The following is a 9,081-nucleotide window of genomic DNA, read 5'->3' on the forward strand; positions in this document are numbered from 1 at the left end:
TCAACGTGCATGCACTCTGTGTGATTTGGTGATATAGCCTACTTGGTAATTACTTACAACAACACTTACTTGGTAATTACTTACAACAACACTTACCATATTATCGCAGATATACTGTATATCGCACACAGACTCAACTTGAGTGGAAAATGAATCATCCGCGGTTGTGCGCGCACTTGTTTGCACATGAGCAAAGGTGTTTTTAGGAGTCTTAACTTGCAAACGCCAGACCACTGATTCGTCAAACCTGCTTTCCTGCAGTCCGTGTTCTTCTGACTTCTGACTATTTTGTAGTAAGTAACGAATATGCTTCGGGGAAATGTATCGGAGTAAAAGTATACATTTTAATAAGGAAATGTAGTGGAGTAAAAGTAAAAGTTGGCTGAAATATAAAAACTCAAGTAAGGTACAGATACTCCCAAAAAAATACTTAAGTACTGTTACGAAGTATTATTACTTCGTTACATTACACCACTGTGTACAACAGCATTGCGATTCATTCTATTTCGTCTTTATAGTTATTCAAGGTCACGAGGAGCAGGTTTACAGTCCTGCTTTGATACAACAAACGCCAATTATATAAATATATATCCATCAGATCAGTGCATGGATATATGTGACAGTATCTTGCAGGTACAATTGTAGTATCACATCAATGTTTTTTGAGTGTTTCCCCATCAGATGCTAAAATACTTTTGTACTAAATAAACCTAATCTTTCTCATTAAAATGGGAAGTGTGTGTTCCATTTATCAATTTAATTTGATTGAAGAATCATAAACGTTAGTTGGTCACAGAGCTTATTTTCCTCAATAATTCAAAAGCCAGTGGGAAAAAACTATTGGGTTTTATCAAAAAGAGGATTTTCCCTGTAATAAGAGTAATTTAAGTCCCTTTGCCTACAGGTCTGTTAAACAACTAGTTATTAATGTGGAGGCCGATGCTTTAGCATGAAAACTACTCATACATAAACCACCGTTTTTTTTCTTTCTGTCGAGTGCTCCGATCACGTTGAAGCTCATTTGCCTGCATATCATTTCTTGCTCTTCTCGATATATAGTATTTATTAATTTTTTATTCATTATTTTTATTTAGTTTTAGTTACTTTAGTACTCCAACTTAAGCTAACTTCAAGCTAAATGTTAAAAAGTAAAAAAAAAAAAAAAGTTTTCTTTTATTTCAGTTAAAGTTTATTTATTTCAAGTAACAAAAATGTTTTTTTTGTTGTTTTATCTCAAAATTTTGGATATGATGATGGTGTCAAATTGATAATGTATATATGTCATAAATGTGAATTATTTATTAAACATCTGTGCCTTTTAATTTCTACCCATTAATACATAAATTATAAAGTATACATAAATTATTTTTTAACCTCATAAGGGTTTTTAGTTGTAAAACTCATTGTGCTGCACATCCTCTATGCCTCATTATTTATTCTTTTTTTTATGAAACAGTTATGACTCAAAAATCTCATTAGATGAGCTGATAAAAATGCACACCATATTGCACATCAGTTGAGCTCCATATGAAGATGCCATGTTGCATATTAACCATTATTATTTCAGTTATTTTTAGAAAATCTGTATCTTTCATTTGTTCCTGTTGCATTTTATTAAAGCAGTAATCAACTTGCTTTGTATCATGGATAACACTTCTTACCATGGTAAAATCAGTTTAAACAGTTCAGAGTTGTTGTTTTTTTTTTGCTTTGTTATAATTCATTGCTTATTCTAGAGCTTTTGCATTGATATAATTACAAGTCATTGAGATGAGACGTTTAGGTTTGATGGAGTTTAGCACATGTATAGTTAAAAAAAGATGCTTTGAAACTTAACTTTTTAAACATATAAACATGGATGAGCAGTAGAGTAAAATGAGTGCAATGAACAACTTAATTGATTCAGATTCTTACATTTACAGATGCTGTTTTTCACTGCTTTCAAAGTAAGACTGAGAAAGTAATGCATATGGTATTCAGACTGGATGTTTTATAGAAAAGCAGCTGTTGATTTTTGTTAAAAGCCCTGCTTTCTCTGTAGGCGTTGTATATCCCACATTTCTCAGTGACCTTCCCTTTGCAATAGTTTTCTAGTAGCTTCTTCTCCTGAGAGCTGAACTCAAAGCATCAAATGCTCCTTTCATGAACTCGTATTGGTATTTAAATCGTGTCCTGTTTTCTAAATTTCAGAGAACAGATGTGCTAAAAAGAAGGGAAATCAAGTTTCACATTGGGTTGCCAGCGTGTGTTGTAGGTCTCATCTGTTGTCTGACCTGAGGGAGTGTTTGCCGGTCAGACTGACGGAGCATTGCGCTTCTCCAGGAAGTGTTATGAGGCAATAAATCTTTAGGCCATCAATTTTATTGTCTGCTTCCTCATGTCCAACATAACAGCCACCAGACACAGAGGAGTAAAAAGGAAAGTGAATTTTATTAAACTGCGGCTCTGAGCAGGTGTTTGGCCACCTGGAACACTTAAAGCTGAAGAGTTGTTTTCTTTCTGTGTTGAAATACTCTATTCCAGGGATCCTCAAATCTGGCCCACAGGATCCACTTTCCTGCACAGTTTAGCTCTAACCCTAATCAAACACACCTGAGCAAGCTAATCAATGTCTTCAAGATCATTATAAAATCACAGGTAGGTGAGATTGATCAGGGTTGGAGCTAAACTCTGCAGCGCATTGGCCCTCGTAAGTACTGTTACGAAGTATTATTACTTCGTTACATTACACCACTGTGTACAACAGCATTGCGATTCATTCTATTTCGTCTTTATAGTTATTCAAGGTCACGAGGAGCAGGTTTACAGTCCTGCTTTGATACAACAAACGCCAATTATATAAATATATATCCATCAGATCAGTGCATGGATATATGTGACAGTATCTTGCAGGTACAATTGTAGTATCACATCAATGTTTTTTGAGTGTTTCCCCATCAGATGCTAAAATACTTTTGTACTAAATAAACCTAATCTTTCTCATTAAAATGGGAAGTGTGTGTTCCATTTATCAATTTAATTTGATTGAAGAATCATAAACGTTAGTTGGTCACAGAGCTTATTTTCAATAATTCAAAAGCCAGTGGGGAAAAAACTATTGGGTTTTATCAAAAAGAGGATTTTCCCTGTAATAAGAGTAATTTAAGTCCCTTTGCCTACAGGTCTGTTAAACAACTAGTTATTAATGTGGAGGCCGATGCTTTAGCATGAAAACTACTCATACATAAACCACCGTTTTTTTTCTTTCTGTCGAGTGCTCCGATCACGTTGAAGCTCATTTGCCTGCATATCATTTCTTGCTCTTCTCATGAGATGATCCAGTGTAAGTGTGTTTCAGCACTTCTGGAAAGCTCAGACGTTTCCACCCAAAGTTATTGGCCGATGTCCAGCCTGCCACGCTTATGTTTTTCTTTTGAAAACTTCAGCTGAAACACTAAATCCCTGGAATTGTTAACGAGCTCTGACCTACATTCCACAGCTCAGACTCTCTCTCTCTCTCTGTCTGTGTCCTTCATTTGAAACCTTTATTTCTTCCATATTACATGCATCACTAGTTAGAGTTTTGTATATTGTATTATTAGGTCATAGCTGAATTGTGTAGTTTCTGTGTCCCAAGCAAATTAGCAAAAATTATGAGGTTTTTCAAACAGGTTTCTCGAACGTTCCCCCCGTCTGCTACTGGTCAGACAAACGTGACAAATCAAAGCTGATGTCAACTGTCAATCATAAACTCTGCTAAAACATATGGTTCCAGTTTGGTGTATATATATATAAGGGTTGGAGCTAAACTCTGCAGCGCATTGGCCCTCCAGGGCAAGTTTTGAGGAACCCTGCTCTATTCTATCCTAGTTTAAAGGCATAGTTCACTCAGAAATGACAATTTGCTGAACATTTACTCACTCTCAGTCCACCTAAAATACAGTAGATGAGTTTCTTCATCAGATTTGGAGAAATGTAGCATTATGTCACTTGCTCACTAATGGATGCTCTGCAGTCTTTTAAACTGGGGCCGAGTGCAGACGTTTGCAGAGCTCTGTGGTCATGTTTCATGTTTATAAATTCATCTTTACTGTGTGAGAGTCACAGATGATCTGCAGGACAAATGCAGCTGTTTTCAGTCCAGTTTATTGGGTTGAAAGAAAAATGTGTCTAGACTGGACGGAGGCAGTTAGGTGAGTATGCTTGCCGGTTTCATCAGTTTTCATTCGAGGTTTGAAGTGTTCAGGGTGCTGAAGGTGAGTCTGACTCGCTGTAACATGCACTCAAATATGTATTCATTATTTTTCCTACCATCAAAGGTCTTTTCAAGAAATGTAGAATGCTTAATTAGTGATGCCTGGATTGCAAGACCTGTGTAACGTGTGAGGAATCTTCATCCACAATCAATGATGCACTACCCTTGACGAGAGAGGAAATCATAACGAGGTGATCACGTTTCCATCAATGACAGTATTTCAGTTAAGAAACAGATTTTATGTATGTTGGCGTATGTTAGAATAAGGTTATTTTGCTTCAGGTATATTCATTATTGACTCCTTTTTCTCAGAAACTAAAGAAAATGGTTGTGTTTTTTCTCTCTCCTCTTGATGAGTAATCAAACCTAATGATGCAAACTGACTCAAAAGTGGCCTGAAGGCTGTTTATTAAAGAATGCATCTTAGTTACTGGGCTTTTTTTTGTGTTAATGAGCAAATTAATTTGTCTAATGTGAATTTGATATTAGGTAACTAGAATGAATGAAATGTACATGTAATATCTATCTATCTATCTATCTATCGTTCTATCTATCGTTCTATGAATTGTTCTATTGATCTATTTCTGTTGTGCGCATATTTTGAAAAATATTATGAATGATAACTTATATAAAGCACAACTTGTAAATAAGTAAAGGAGCATCTAGTATATGGTTATTAAAAACTATAACACAGTTTTCAATGTAAATGACAACTAAGCTGAGTTTACTCGAAATAATGTTGTTGATTAGGAACAACGATTCAAGGTGGCTGAATGACATTACTATGCAAATCTGTTTGGACGAATTACAGTAATTTGTTGCATTTAGTGAAACTTGTAAATAAAAGCAGATGTTTTATCTAAATGAGGAGCATAAGCAATTTGTCAGCACTATTTATTATATACAATACTATGTTTATTAAAAATACAGCTTAGGAAACAAGCTGTGAAATGCAGAAACGAAGAGATGTGTGTGTGTGTGTGTGTGTACCTACTTAACCATATTTTGGGGACAAATTTGTACCCAAAAGTGAGCTAAACCTGACAAAATCTCCAAAAAGCTCCTTTTTTAAATTGTAAAAATGCAAAAAGTTTTCTGTAAGGGGTAGGGTTAGGGTGTGGGTTTCTCCGATTCGGACATTCAGACTTTTTCACTGAAGAAAGCAATATTATGGATAGAGGACTCTCATTTTAGCCAGAAGTAACGGTTTGAGGGTAAAAACTTCTTAATGATGGATTTGTTTTTTTTTACAAACACAGCTTTTCACTTCACCAGACATTAACTGATGGACTGGAGTGGTGTGGATTATTGTGATGTTTTTATCAGCTGTTTGGACTCTCATTCTGACGGCACCCATTCACTGCCTACTTAACCATATTTTGGGGACAAATTTGTACCCAAAAGTGAGCTAAACCTGACAAAATCTCCAAAAAGCTCCTTTTTTAAATTGTAAAAATGCAAAAAGTTTTCTGTAAGGGGTAGGGTTAGGGTGTGGGTTAGGATTAGCTTATAAAATCTATAACTATCAGTACATAAAAACAGAAGTCTATGTAATGCCCCCATTTAGCTAGCGAAGTAACGTGTGTGCAAGTGCCTTCGTTTTTCAGGTTGTGGTTAAGTGCCTTTTCAACACGCACAAATCAGACTGAAGCTGAACTGCAGTGACTCTCGTCTTGCCCATTGTCTCATTTTATAGCCATTAAAGGCAGGGTATGTGATTTTTCAAAAACACTTTAGAAAACTGATTCGGGCCAAATAGCAAAACAAACTTGTAGCCAATCAGCAATAAGGGGCGTGTCTACTCGTGATGTGGAGGAGAGAGCTTTCAGTGCATGGGACGGACATTAGCCGAGCCGAGCGACAGAGAGATAGAGATGGTGGATAAAAAACAAAAGAGGAAAACGTCTGCGGAACGATAAGGCAAGAAGTAGGACCCGTGTAAATATCGGATCAGCTTTCCAGCGCTGGAGAGAACTCAAGGAGCGGAGGCCTGCGATCGGACGCCGAGGTTGCTTTGTTTCTTCTCAATAGGTGAGTAACACGGTGTTTACAACAGCTAAAGTCTGCCTACACTGGACGCGATCAAACGACCGTTGAAAACCATTTGAAATGTATGTCAGCACGTCATAAATAGAACCCGGCAGCAGTTTTCTGTCGGGATTTGTTGCGCCGCGCCGCGCCGCTCACGTCCGTAGACACGGTGTAACATTGCTTTTGCTTTGTTTCACAGAACTAATCGTTGCCTGGGTTGCGTACGTATATGTGGGGCGGAGCTATCAAAATAGGGGCAAGACCCTTTTGGGGTAGGGCCGTGTTTGTTTTGGTGATTTCAAATATCAACATTGGCTACCAGAAATCACTTACTCTGCCTTTAAGAAGACATGTCAGTGCATTGAAAAGTCTGCAAGTGCAGCAGTCTGAGATAATGCCTGTGAAATGTGTTTACATGAGACGCTCCCCGTTTTTAACATTAGAGTTTGTCCTTGGCGGGATCAGGAGTACTCTGTCTGCACTCTTCATCCATGTACCTCAAAATGAGTCCTATTTGCTTTCTAATAGCTCAACCTGGTGTTATTATGCATGCAAAGAAAATCGTTTCTATTTGTTATTTGCCAATTCTGAATTTTTCATAAAATATTATAATAATTTGTTTTCTTTAATCATCCTCCTAATTTACAATGGACAATGCTTGATCTGTGCATATTTCTCTCCTGATTCAGACAAGATGACTTTTTCACTGGAGGAAGTTAAAATGCCGTAATGATGAATTTGTTTCTTATAAACACTCAGCTTTGCTCTTCACAAGACAATTGGTGGACTGGAGTGGTGTGGATTACTGTGATGTTTTTATCAGCTGTTTGGACTCTAATTCTGACGGCACCCATTCACTGCAGAGTATCCATTGGTGAGCAAGTGATGTAATGACACACTTCTTCAAATCTGATGAAGAAACAAACTCATCCTAATCTTGGATGGCCTGAAGGCGAGGACTTTTTCAGTAAACTCTTTCATCTTAACTTTCAAGACCTTATTTAAATAACCAATAGGGTTTACATCATATCCATGAAATATGACTGGCTACTTTCTAGTCGGGTTCTGGTTGTATTAAGGAGCGGGACTTTCTCATTCACACAAGCTTTTGCTTGGACAAAAATCTGTGTGGTGCAACACGAGTCATAAATATTTTTAAAATTTAAAAATGCATATCTGCTGAAAATGAATGTTGAACTTTTAGAGATATGCTAGCATTTAGATTGCATATCATATTCATATAATAATGGCACAAAAGTTCAACTTTAATGCACATTTTACAAATGTGACCCTGGAGCACAAAAGCAGTCTTAAGTCGCTGGGGTATATTTGTAGCTATAGCCAAAAATACATTGTATGGGTCAAAATTATAGATTTTTCTTTTATGCCAAAAATTATTATTAAGTAAAGATCATGTTCCATGAAGATATTTTGTAAATTTCCTACTGTAAATATATCAAAACTTAATTTTTGATTAGTAACATGCATTGCTACGAACTTAATTTGGACAACTTTAAAGGCGATTTTCTCAATATTTAGTAGGGTTGATGGTTCAACCTTTTAGTGAACCATTGAAAAGAACCATTTTTTTTGTTTGTTTGTGTGAAGATCTTTTTAAAAAAACTAAAGAACTATTTTCCACTTTAAAGAACTTTTTGTGAAATGTAAAGATTCCATGGATGTTAAAGAGTGCCTTTTTACATCATAATACTTCTTTGTTTTAGATTAATGTGATCTCTTTTGGACCTCGCTGCATATAAACTGCCTGCTATGCATGTGATGAGTCACTGAAATCGATATTTCAGTATGCTAATTATGATTTCGCGAAGTAGAACATGTTCCTGGACCAGCGTCCTTGTTGTTAATGGAACAATATTCCTATCAGATTTTAAGGTCAGGATTGAACAATGTTCACATCAAGCTATCATTGGTTGCGGTTGGGAAAACAGTTACAACTATGCTTGTTTGACTCGGATGTTGTAAGAAAATGATGTTGGAACACGTCCTACTTGGCAAAACGACGGTCATGAGAGGTTTGGAGCAGTGCTGTTGTTGTTAACTAAAACTGAAACATTGAAATCATTTTTATTACTTGAAATGAAGCTGAAATAAAATATAAATATTACACAAAAAATGAGAGTTAGAAATGTTGCCTTGGAAACTAACTGAGATAAGTTTAAATTGAAGTGCTAAAATTCCTAAAACTAAAACTGAAGTAAATTGAAGCTAAATAGGAATATATAAAAAGCTATTATACATAATAAAAAATATAAAAATATTATTATTATTATTATTATAAAAATCACAACGTTTTTAAAACTTAAAATAAATGAAAGATATAAACTGAAAATAAAAAAAAAGCTAATTCAAAATATTAGTAAACACTATGATATATAAACTAGACAACTTTATGGTGGGTTGAGAAAGCCTGGAAAGAAAGTTTGAAGTAGATTAGATAGATAGATTGATTGATTGTCATTTTTAGTCCGATCAGTTAGAAAAAGATAATAATACTAATGTAACTCTGGAGCTGCTGTAAGAATATTCTGTCCTCACTGGTTATTAGAGTGAGATTTTTCTAGAAGGTCTCTTCCCCATGCCATCTCTTCCAGCTCTTGCAGAGATGTGAACCGTGTTTATGTTAGACACCTGTTTGCGGTTGTTGGAACTCATTCCAGAATTTTTTTTTATCAGTTCATTTTCCTTCCAATTCCTTAGCAGGCCTTTGGGAAACTGGGCTTCAGACGAGGAATGTTGGAGTTTGTATGAACACGTTGGAGAAAACTGCTCTCAGATCAGGGGTTTGGTGGTGTTTT

Source organism: Sinocyclocheilus rhinocerous, unplaced genomic scaffold, assembly GCF_001515625.1.
Source record: "Sinocyclocheilus rhinocerous isolate Xijiao unplaced genomic scaffold, SAMN03320098_v1.1 scaffold464, whole genome shotgun sequence".
NCBI lineage: Eukaryota > Metazoa > Chordata > Actinopteri > Cypriniformes > Cyprinidae > Sinocyclocheilus > Sinocyclocheilus rhinocerous.